General features: G+C 35.8%; 1 protein-coding gene across 19 annotated transcripts in view; it reads left to right on the plus strand.

The window, feature by feature from the left end:
* ANK2 (ankyrin 2) overlaps positions 1 to 13,272 on the plus strand; it is a 469,556-nt gene that overhangs the window by 281,414 nt on the left and 174,870 nt on the right. The window lies entirely within an intron of this gene.

The raw sequence follows: 13,272 nt of genomic DNA on the forward strand, positions 1-13,272 counted from the left end.
ACTATTTTTTTTTTGCCTCTCCCTGAGAGTTTCAAGGAAGGCGCCCCGCCAATCCTCTGTCATCCACCCCAAGTGGACCTTGAGGAACCTTGAACCCTCCATCGGAGGCAAAAAAGATAGTGAAAATGTGTAAATTACAGTGCATTGTATATATGTTTGATGTGGTGACTTGATGCACTCTGAGAAGATTTATAATGTTACATCAGGCTTTACCTACAGCCGCTTGGGTAATGTCAGGTTTACCCAGGTAATGCTAGAATTACCCAATTTCTTACTTTACCCGGAACATATATATATATATATATATATATATATATATGTTCACTAATTTATCATTCAAATCCATTACAAAATGTATTAAAATCCCAACACAAACTATCTTAAAATTTTTCAAATGCATTCAGCCCAGGAAAAGATGTGCTTGCATGTGGACAATTCTGCCCAGGTATTCCAATCAGTAAGAAAACACCCACTAAACCTTCCATGAGGAAAATTCCACCCAAGTATTCTAATCAGTAAGAAAACACCTGCTAAACATTGCATATTGTCAATTCCACCAACCAATTCCACTCAATAAGAAATCTCATTTTTGGCTATTTATCAAAGGATTTTAAGATTTTTCAAATTCTATACCATGGACCTATTTGAACACATAGGTGAATGAATTAAAGGGATATGAAACACAATTTTTTTCTTTCATGGTTTAGAAAGAGCATGTCATTTTAAACAACTTTCAAATGTACTTCTATTATCTAATTTGCTTCATTCTCTTGATATGCTTTGTTGAAAAGCATATCTACATAGGCTCAGTAGCTGCTGATTGGTGACTGCACATAGATGCCTCGTGTGATTGGCTCACCCATGTGCATTGCTATTTCTTCAACATAGATATCTAAAGAATGAAGCAAATAAGATAATAAAAGTAAATTGGAACGTTGTTTAAAATTATATGCTCTATATGAATCATGAAAGAAAAAAATTTGGTTTTATGTCCCTTTAAGTGGCATTTGTTTGCGTTTTGCACAGATTTTTTTTCAGTTTGAAAACGTTCTTGTGCATGCTCAGCTCGCATTTTCATAAACCAAATTATTTTGTTAAACAAAAAAAGGTAAAAATAAGGATGAAAACGCACAAAATATTTAAAATAATAAAGGCCTTAATTACAAGTGTAGTGCTATTAATAGCACAGGTTCATCTTTTACTTTCGTTTTTACCATGTGTATTTTTTTGCTGCTTTGAAGGTCTCTGAATATCCTTATGAAAGCCTCTGATACGCCTATATTTTATCATTTTTTGTTTGTCTTTAAGGTGTCCAACTAGATTTTGCAGTTGTATTGTGTTCTAATTCGATTGCTAGATTATTAGTGTTTTTAAAATAAAAACAAAACAAAACAAAAAACAGTTGCTATCTGATCTTTTCATGCACAAATTGAAACATTTTAGAATGGTGCCCTATGAGAGATAATAAGACTAAGATCATCTTGTCCTAGAATATTTATGATTGCCACAAGTTTATAGGAGTAGTATTCACGTTGCCAAATTTGTTTCAAAACAACATTAATAAAGCAATTAAGCAAATACAGTTTATTTTATATATATATATATATATATATATATATATATATATATACTGTATATGTATAAAAAAATTGATTTGTTTTTTCAAAGAAATTGTGATCAACCCCTGTATTGCAAAAGATCATTAAAGTACATCTTTAGCTTTTTAGATTTTAATGGGTACTTATACTCACCTAAGCATTCATTTTAATACAGGGGCGGCAATGTCTTTTGAGTGTTTCTGTCCCAATTGGCCATAATCTTTTTAAAAATTCTAATAAGTATCCATGATATATTTTTAACATTAAATGGACTGTAAAGAAACATTAGTGTTAATTTCTATTTTAGATACATAGCACAGGTAAAATCTCAAAAGTGACCAAATTGGCACAAATTTGTTGACACTCCACCTCAGGGATATGGTAATACTGCTTGGTTTGATTGACTACAATTGTAGCTTTAAATAACTTTTTTTATGAACCCATGCTACATATCAGTAATTAAAGGGTCAGTGGACATATAAATGTAATTAATGTATTGAAAATAACTTTGTAAAGACTTACCTCTGATTGCTCAACTTTTCTTTCATGTAATTGGCAAGAGTCCATGAGCTAGTGACATATGGGATATACAATCCTACCAGGAGGGGCAAAGTTTCCCAAACCTCAAAATGCCTATAAATACACCCCTCACCACACCCACAATTCAGTTTTACAAACTTTGCCTCCTATGGAGGGGGTGAAGTAAGTTTGTGCTAAGATTTCTACGTTGATATGCGCTTCTCAGCATTGTTGAAGCCCGATTCCTCTCAGAGTACAGCGAATGTCAGAGGGACGTGAAGGGAGTATCACCTATTGAATACGATGATTTCCCTAACGGGGGTCTATTTCATGGGTTCTCTGTTATCGGTCGTAGAGATTCATCTCCTACCTCCCTTTTCAGATCGACGATATACTCTCAATTTACCATTACCTCTACTAATAACTGTTTTAGTACTGGTTTGGCTATCTGCTATATGTGGATGGGTGTCTTTTGGTAAGTATGTTTTTATTACTTAAGACACTCTCAGCTATGGTTTGGCACTTTATGCAATTATATAAAGTTCTAAATATATGTATTGTACTTATATTTGCCATGAGTCAGGTTCATGTATTTCCTTCTGCAGACTGTCAGTTTCATATTTGGGAATGTAAACACTTTAAGAATTTTATTTTTTACCTGGGGTTTAGTCTTTTTTTAATTTGACTTATTTTTTGCAATTGCAGGTGTTAGGCCCGCGGGTGCGTCAAATGCTAGACTTTATTGCGTCATTTTTGGCGCTAACTTTTTTGGCGTGAAAAGATAAGTTTATGACGCAACTTCGGCATTTTCTGCGTCATACGTGACGCCGAGACCTTTCACATGGCGGCGTCATTAGTGACGCAAGTGTGTCATTTCCGGTCATTTTTGGCGCCAAAAAAGTTTATGTTAGGTTGTGCGTCATACTTGGAGCCAATTTTTTTTCATTATTTCAATACCCCATTGATCTTTGCCTCCTGCTTTCTTCTCTATCAAGAGGCCTATGCTTTTGCATTTTTTCCCATTCCTGAAACTGTCATTTAAGGAAATAGATAATTTTGCTTTATATGTTGTTTTTTCTCTTACATTGAGCAAGATGTCTCAATCTGATCCTGTCTCTGAAGTTTCTGCTGGAACATTGCTGCCTGACATCGGTTCTACCAAAGCTAAGTGCATTTGTTGTAAAATTGTAGAAATTATTCCACCGAATGTCATTTGTAATAGTTGTCATGATAAACTTTTACATGCAGATAGTGTATCCATCAGTAATAGTACATTGCCAGTTGCAGTTCCTTCAACTTCTAATGTGCATGATATACCTGTAAATTTTAAAGAATTTGTTTCTGATTCTATTATGAAGGCTTTGTCTGCATTTCCACCTTCTAATAAATGTAAAAGGTCTTTTAAAACTTCTCATTTAGCTGATGAAATTTCAAATGACCAACAACATAATAATTCATCCTCTTCTGATGAGGATCTATCTGAAAAAGAAGATCCTTCCTCAGATATTGACACTGACAAATCTACTTATTTTTTTAAAATAGAGTATATGCGTTCTTTATTAAAAGAAGTGTTAATTACTTTGGATATTGAGGTAACCAGTCCTATTGACGTTCAGTCTAATAAACGTTTAAATGCTGTTTTTAAATCTCCTGTGGTTTCCCCAGGTGTTTTTCCCATTCCTGAGGCTATTTCAAATTCTGATATGATTTCTAGGGAATGGAATAAGCCAGGTACTTCCTTTATTCCTTCTTCAAGGTTTAAGAGATTGTATCCTTTACCAGCAAAATCTATAGAGTTTTGGGAAAAGATCCCCAAAGTTGATGGGGCTATTTCTACTCTTGCTAAACGTACCACTATTCCTATGGAAGATAGCACTTCCTTTAAGGATCCTTTAGATAGGAAGCTTGAATCTTATCTAAGGAAGGCCTATTTATATTCAGGTCATCTTCTCAGACCTGCTATTTCTTTGGGTGATGTTGCGGCTGCATCAACTTTCTGGTTGGAAAATTTAGCGCAACATGAATTGGATTTTGACATATCTAGCATTGTTCGCTTACTGCAACATGCTAATCATTTTATTTGTGATGCCATTTTTGATATTATCAAAATTGATGTTAGATCCATGTCTTTAGCTGTATTAGCTAGAAGAGCTTTGTGGCTTAAATCTTGGAATGCTGATATGACATCTAAATCTAGATTACTATCTCTTTCTTTCCAAGGTAATAATTTATTTGGTTCTCAGTTGGATTCTATTATTTCAACTATCACTGGAGGAAAAAGAGTTTTTTTTGCCTCAGGATAAATCTAAGGCTTCTAACCGTTTTCGTTCCTTTCGTCAGAATAAGGAACAAAATCTCAATCCTCCTCCCAAGCAATCTGCTGTAAGTTGGAAGCCTTCCTCAAATTGGAATAAATCCAAGCCATTTAGGAAACCAAAGTCTGCTCCTAAGTCTGCATGAAGGTGCGGCCCTCATTCCAGCTCAGCTGGTAGGGGGCAGATTAAGGTTTTTCAAGGATTTTTGTATAAAATCAGTCCAAAATCATTGGATTCAGAGCATTGTCTCTCAAGGGTATCAAATAGGATTCAAAGTAAGACCTCCTGTGAGAAGATTTTTTCTCTCACACATCCCTGTAAATCCAGTAAAAGCTCAGGCTTTTCTGAAGTGTGTTTCAGACCTGGAGTCTTCAGGGGTAATAATGCCAGTTCCTCTTCAGGAACAAGGTTTGGGGTTTTATTCAAACCTATTCATTGTACCAAAGAAAGAAAATTTGTTCAGACCAGTTCTGGATCTGAAAATTTTGAATCTTTATGTAAGAGTACCAACTTTCAAGATGGTGACTATAAGAACTATTCTGCCTTTTGTTCAGCAAGGACATTATATGTCTACAATAGACTTGCAGGATGCATACCTTCATATTCAGATTCATCCAGAACACTATCAGTTTCTGAGATTCTCTTTTCTAGACAAGCATTGCCAATTTGTTGCTCTTCCATTTGGCCTAGCAACAGCTCCAAGAATCTTTTCAAAGGTTCTGGGTGCCCTACTATCTGTAATCAGAGAACAGGGTATTGCGGTGTTTCCTTATTTGTACGATATCTTGGTACTAGCTCAGTCTTTACATACTGCAGAATCTCACACAAATCAACTAGTGTTGTTTCTTCGGAAACATGGTTGGAGGATCAATTTACCAAAAAGTTTCTTGATTCCTCAGACAAGGGTCACCTTTTTAGGTTTCCAGATAGATTCAGTGTCCATGACTCTGTCTCTAACAGACAAGAGACGTTTAAAATTGGTTGCAGCATGCCGGCACCTTCACTCTCAATCATTCTCTTCAGTGGCTATGTGCATGGAAGTTTTAGGTCTCATGACTGCAGCATCGGACGCGATCCCCTTTGCTCGTTTTCACATGAGACCTCTACAGCTTTGCATGCTGAATCAATGGTGCAGGGATAATACAAAGATATCACAATTAATATCCTTGAATCCCAATGTACGACACTCTCTGACATGGTGGATAGATCACCATCATTTGGTTCAAGGGGCCTCTTTTGTTCGGCCAACCTGGACTGTGATCTCAACAGATGCAAGTCTTTCAGGTTGGGGAGCTGTTTGGGGAGCTCTGGCAGCACAATGGGTTTGGAAATCTCAAGAGGCGAGATTACCAATAAATATTTTAGAGCTCCGTGCAATTCTCAGGGCTCTTCAGTCTTGGCCTCTGCTAAAGAGAGAACCATTCATTTGTTTTCAGACAGACAATATCACAACCGTGGCTTATGTCAATCATCAAGGTGGGACTCACAGTCCCCAAGCTATGAAAGAAGTATCTCGGATACTTGCTTGGGCGGAATCCAGCTCCTGTCTAATCTCTGCGGTGCATATCCCAGGTGTAGACAATTGGGAGGCGGATTATATCAGCCACCAGACTTTACATCCAGGGGAGTGGTCTCTCCATCAAGATGTGTTTTCTCAGATTGTTCAGATGTGGGGTCTTCCAGAGATAAATCTCATGGCCTCTCATCTAAACAGGAAACTTCCCAGATACCTGTCCAGGTCCAGGGATGTTCAGGCGGAAGCAGTGGATGCACTGACACTTCCTTGGTGTTATCATCCTGCTTACATCTTCCAGCCTCTAGTTCTCCTTCCAATAGTGATCTCCAAAATCATCATGGAACAGTCTTCTGTGTTGCTGTTGGCTCCAGCATGGCCACACAGGTTTTGGTATGCGGATCTGGTGCGAATGTCCAGTTGCCCGCCTTGGCCACTTCCGTTACGACCGGACCTACTATCTCAAGGTCCATTTTTCCATCAGGATCTCAAATCGTTAAATTTGAAGGTAAGGAAATTGAACGTTTAGTTCTAAGTCATAGAGGTTTCTCTGACTCAGTGATTAATACTATGTTACAAGCTCGTAAATCTGTCTCTAGAAAGATTTATTATAGAGTTTGGAAGACTTACATTCATGGTGTTCTTCTCATAAATTCTCCTGGCATTCTTTTAGAATTCCTAGAATTTTACAGTTCCTTCAGGATGGTTTGGATAAGCGTTTGTCTGCAAGTTCCTTGAAAGGACAAATCTCAGCTCTTTCTGTCTTATTTCACAGAAAGATTGCTATACTTCCTGATATTCACTGTTTTGTACAGGCTTTAGTTCGTATTAAGCCTGTCATTAAATCAATTTCTCCTCCTTGGAGTCTTAATTTGGTTCTGAAGGCATTACAGGCTCCTCCATTTGAGCCTATGCATTCTTTGGACATTAAACTACTTTCCTGGAAAGTGTTGTTCCTTTTGGCTATCTCTTCTGCTAGAAGAGTTTCTGAGCTATCTGCTCTTTCTTGTGAGTCTCTTTTTCTGATTTTTCATCAGGATAAGGCAGTTTTGCGGACTTCTTTTCAATTTTTACCTAAGGTTGTGAATTCTAACAACATTAGTAGATAAATTGTTGTCCCTTCTTTATGTCCTAATCCTAAGAATTCTTTGGAGAGATCCTTACATTCTTTGGATGTGGTAAGAGCTTTGAAATATTATGTGGAAGCTACTAAAAATTTCAGGAAGACTTCCAGTCTATTTGTTTTATTTTCTGGTCCTAGGAAAGGTCAGAAAGCTTCTGCTATTTCCTTGGCTTCTTGGTTGAAACTTTTGATTCATCAAGCTTATTTGGAATCGGGTCAAACCCCGCCTCAGAGAATTACAGCTCATTCTACTAGATCAGTCTCCACTTCGTGGGCTTTTAAGAATGAAGCTTCAGTTGATCAGATTTGCAAAGCAGCAACTTGGTCCTCTTTGCATACATTTACTAAATTCTACCATTTTGATGTATTTGCTTCTTCGGAAGCAGTTTTTGGTAGAAAAGTTGTTTCAGTTTGATTCTTCTGCTTTTGATTTAAGTTTTTTTCTTTCAAATATGAAATAAACTTTTTTTTTTTGGGTTGTGGACTAATACTTTCAGCGGAATATGGCTGTTTTTATTTTTATTCCCTCCCTCTCTAGTGACTCTTGAGTGGAAGACTCCACTTCTTGGGTATTGATATCCCATATGTCACTAGCTCATGGACTTTTTGTATAAAGCACAATTATTTCCAAATTTCCTTTGTTGATGCTTTCGACTCCTTTCTTTATCACCCCACTGCTTGGCTATTCGTTAAACTGAATTGTGGGTGTTGTGAGGGGTGTATTTATAGGCATTTTGAGGTTTGGGAAACTTTGCCCCTCCTGGTAGGATTGTATATTCCATATGTCACTAGCTCATGGACTCTTGCCAATATGAAAGAAATGAATGTATCAGGTAAGTTCTTACATAAATTATGTTTTTAACAAAATATTAGATAAAGTACCTTTTATAACCCTATGGTTTTGCCATTCTGTGGCCGCCCCATTTCTAACCCTTGGTGGGACAGGCTTAGGCCAGTAAATTTGTCATGTGTGCCACCTTGGGCTCTCGTGCCATAGGTCTGCCATCCATGCTAGCTGAGTTAGGCAAACTGGAGCATACTTAAATAGACAGTAAACAAGAAAAACCTGCATATGTACATTCAGTATATCAAAAAGATATGCATCTGCCAATCAGACTTTTTTATTAAATCAAGTAAAAAGTTATAAAGCTTTAAAATATTACAGTGAGTTAATGCCTCATTTGGCTGAAGGACTTTATTTTCTAAAAAAACAAACCCTTAAGCTGTCTGTTATTAGAATTTCTGAAATGTTGACTGTGCAATAGATATGTGTGTGTGTATATATGTATATATATATATATATATATACACACACACATACACAATATATATTATACTTTATAACCTGTTCAGGTCCACATTTAGGGATATGTTTACAGTTACTTTAAAGGGACATGAAACCCAAAAATTTCTGTTCATGATTCAGATGGAGCATACAATTTTATATATTTCTAATTTATTTCTTTTATCTAATCTTCTTAGTTCCCTTGGTATCCTTCGTTGAAAAGCATACCTAGGTATACGCAGGATCTGGGATATACCTGCGGATTGGTGGTTGCACATATATACCTCTTGTGATTGGCTTAATGATGTGTTCAGCTAGCCCACAGCAGTTCACTGCTGCTTCTTCAAGGAAGGATACAAAAAAAATTAAGCACATTTGAGAAAAGAAGTAAATTCAAAAGTTGTTTACAAATGTATACACTATCTGAATCATGAAATAAAAATGTAAGGATTTATGTCCCTTTAAGAACGATGGAAGCCTGCATGATGCATCATGCAGTATTTTTTTAATATCATTTACTACATGTTTTATGGGGATTGCATTTGGAATTTAATGTCCCTTTTTTAAGATACACACAGCCTTAATAAAAGATGTCAGATGTGAATCTTGCTAACTCACAGTGTGCAGCCTTACTCTCCCCCTCCTCTGCGTCAGCTACATAACTGCCCACCTGCCGTCTGTTATTTCTGTTCTATCTTTGACTGTAGAAATCTCTCATAAATAACAAAAAGAAAAATATTTTAACCCGTGAACTTGCTGATTTATTGTAGGTTTGTAATATTTCTATGCTTTGTTTGTTAATCATTAAATGCATTTTTATAGACATACCATACAATTCAACGCAGTATCACTCACATCAATAATAGCTGATCAGCTAAAACTACCATTATCTTTTTAGTCAGGGTGACTTTTCAATTTTCTTTTTTTTTTTTAAGAAAAAAAAAGCTAATATTCATTTAAAGGGACATGAAACCCAAATGTTTTCTTTCATGATTCAGCATGCAATTTTAAACAAATGTCTAATTTTCTTCTATTATCATTTTGTCGTTGTTCTCTTGGTATCTTTTGTTGAAAAGCTGGGATGTATGCTTAGGAGCTGGCCTGTTTCTGGAACACTTTATGATACTGGTGTGTGTACAGCACCTGTGGTCGAAGGAATATACTAGGAGATAACTGACTGTGGTGCAAAACTATCCAATAATGCACATAAAATTCTATGGCGCATACAAATTTAACAATATTTATTAATCATAAAAGTTATTGCAAAAATATATTAAAAATATATTAAAACTCTATTCATGGATCCATGAGTTAAAATGTGTAAATTAAAACAATGTAATGTGTGGACATAATATGAATTGACAAAGGTCCTAGAAAATCCTGTCGTGTTGCTACACCAACAGTCTAAATATTAAAGGGACAGTCTAGGCCAAAAAAAACTTTAATGATTCAGATAGAGCATGTAATTTTAAACAATTTTCCAATTTACTTTTATCACCAATTTTGCTTTGTACTCTTGGTATTCTTAGCTGAAAGCTTAACCTAGGAGGTTCATATGCTAATTTCTTAGACCTTGAAGGCCACCTCTTTTCAGAATGCATTTTAACAGTTTTTCACCACTAGAGGGTGTTAGTTCATGTATTTCATATAGATAACACTGTGCTCGTACGCGTGAAGTTATCTGGGAGCAGGCACTGATTGGCTAAACTGCAAGTCTGTCAAAAGAACTGAAACAAGGGGGCAGTTTGCAGAGGCTTAGATACAAGATAATCACAGAGGTTAAAAGTGTATTAATATAACTGTGTTTGTTATGCAAAACTGGGGAATGGGTAATAAAGGGATTATCTATCTTTTAAAACAATAAAAATTCTGGTGTAGACCGTCCCTTTAACTACTACAATAGTATAAAATGTCAGTAAAGAATGTCAATATGATACTGGCAGATTGCAAACGGTAATGATCAATCCCTTTTGTAAGGTGGGTTGTAAATCAAGGTGTTTAGTAAAGTCAGCAATATTAAATGTATAGCTAAGCAATAATGATGAATGACACAATGGCCTCTAGTTATCATTGTTTGTCGGACCTGATCCGACAGTGCGGATGAGGTCCGACAGACATCGCTGAATACGGCGAGCAATACGTTCGCCGTATTCAGCATTGCACCAGCAGCTCACAAGAGCTGCTGGTGCAACACCGCCCCCTGCAGACTCGCGGCCAATGGGCCGCCAGCAGGGAAGTTTCAATCAACCCGATCGTACTCGATCGGGTTGATTTCCGGCGATGTGTGTCCGCCTGCTCAGAGCAGGTGGACAGGTTATGGAGCAGTGGTCTTTGTGACCGCTGCTTCATAAATGCTGTTTCTGGCGAGTCTCAAGACTCGCCAGAAACAGAGGCCATCAAGCTCCTTACGGAGCTTGATAACTAGAGGCCAATGATTCAAAGTGAAAAAATAAAATTGATCAAATGATGATAAGAAAATGGGATGAGCAAATGGAAATGAACAATTGTTGGAGGATGTGATGAAAAAATGTGATGAAAAATGTGATCAAATATTGAAAAAAGTGATGAAAAAAAGATAACAAAATTATAGCAAAAATTAACATATATATATATATATATGATGTGAAAAAATGACACAAATGAAGAATAAAAACTTGTGAAAAATATAAAAATATGATCGTGACCAAAAATAATTGCAAATCCAAATAATTCAATGCCAAAACGTTATGATCCCATGATATAAACAGAAGCAATTTTGTAATTGTAATCCAATAAATCAAATGAAAAAAGTGAAAACCTTGTGTATTAGGTGAAGAGAATCCTTGGTGTCCTATTGGTGTTCCGTTTATCCTGTTGTTAGCAAAGTTCTTGAGTGTCCCAAAGTTCTTGAGTGGGACACTCAAGAACTTTGCTAACAACAGGATAAACGGAACACCAATAGGACACCAAGGATTCTCTTCACCTAATACACAAGGTTTTTCACTTTCTTCATTTTATTTATTGGATTACAATTACAAAATTGCTTCTGTTTATATCATGGGATCATAACGTTTTGGCATTGAATTATTTGGATTTGCAATTATTTTTGGTCACGATCATATTTTTATATTTTTATATTTTTCACAAGTTTTTATTCTTCATTTGTGTCATTTTTTCACATCATATATATATAATTTTTGTTATTATTTTTTCATCTCTTTTTTCAAAATTTGATCACATTTTTTCATCACATTTTTTCATCACATCCTCCAACAATTGTTCATTTCCATTTGCTCATCCCATTTTCTTCTCATCATTTGATCAATTTTATTTTTTCACTTTGAATCATTGTGTCATTCATCATTATTGCTTGGCTATACATTGAATATTGCTGACTTTACTAAACGCCTTGATTTGCAACCCACCTTACAAAAGGGATTGATTATTACCCTTTGCAATCTGTCAGTATCATATTGACATTCTTTACTGACATTTTATACTATTGTAGTAGTTAATATTTAGACTGTTGGTGTAGCAACACGACAGGATTTTCTAGGACCTTTGTCAATTCATATTATGTCCACACATTACATTGTTTTAATTTACACATTTTAACTCATGGATCCATGAATAGAGTTTTAATATATTTTTAATATATTTTTGCAATAACTTTTATGATTAATAAATATTGTTACATTTGTATTAACCATAGAATTTTATGTGCATTATTGGATAGTTTTGCACCACAGTCAGTTATCTCCTAGTATATTTCTCGGCCACAGGCGCTGTACACACACCAGTATCATTCTCATTTTTTCAGGGCTAGTTAGGAAGCCATTTGTGCACAGCTAGAGGACATCCCTTAGCGCTTGGTCATTATCATTATCTGATTTCTGGAGCACTATATGACAGCAGTTTTGTAAGAATGTTATCCATTTTCAAGAGCACTAGATAGCAGCACTATTTTCTGTCATGTAGTGCTCCAGATGCCTACCTAGGTATCTCTTCAACACAGAATATCATGGGAATTAAGCAAATTTGATAATAGAAGTAAATTGGAAACTTTTTTTTAAAATGGTATGTTCTGTCTGAGTCACAAAAGAAAATGCTTGGGTTTCATATGAACTGAAACTCCTTCTTTGGCCTTGAATAAGGCCTTAATGATAATAAAATACTATGGGTTAGATTAGTCAAGTGATACTGACTGTGCTTTACATTCCTCCTTGTACAATTGGTATCTCTCAGTTTGGTATTACCAGTAATTGGTTAAAAAGGATAACCTGCAAAGATGCGTGGCACAATTAATGTATCTCATCCTTATAAAGGGAACACTAATTAGCACACTAATCACGTTTACCTTGACATGACAAATTGAGCTTTGTGTGCCCAGTGCGTGCAATTATCAACTTGTCACATTGTTTTCTATGATCTGATGTAAACTGGTAACATCTTGAAGATATTACCTTTCCTGAGTTCAGGGTACAGCTAGCTGGTTGCTGGGAATTCCATCCTGCACACCTCACACTAATTCATAGTGCTATACCACCTTGTGAATTTACTATATACTTTCATTCTTTACCATGGGATATACGGTGCTTTGCTATGTGGTACCCCTTTGATTTGTTTTAATATGCAGATTGCAATATTTCAGTATCAGGATGGTTGTAAATGGAACTGCTTTACTGTGTTGGGATTACGTTCCAAGCTTTATGAATCCAACTGGTGAATTTCTTTCCCAGTTTTGAACTGTCCATTGGAATTTTTTTTTTTTTTTAATTTGAGTTTCATATCCATTTAATCTCATGTAAATTATTTTTTTATTTTTTTGTCTCGTGCTCCTGTATGTCTTCCTGCTTTATATAGATATGTTCCTATTACTGTGAAAATGTACTGTACTATTCTTGAGAAAAATCTAGTCTATTTCTGGCACCTCTGGTTTT

This window comes from Bombina bombina, chromosome 2 (genome assembly GCF_027579735.1).
Source record: "Bombina bombina isolate aBomBom1 chromosome 2, aBomBom1.pri, whole genome shotgun sequence".
Taxonomy (NCBI): Eukaryota; Metazoa; Chordata; class Amphibia; order Anura; family Bombinatoridae; genus Bombina; species Bombina bombina.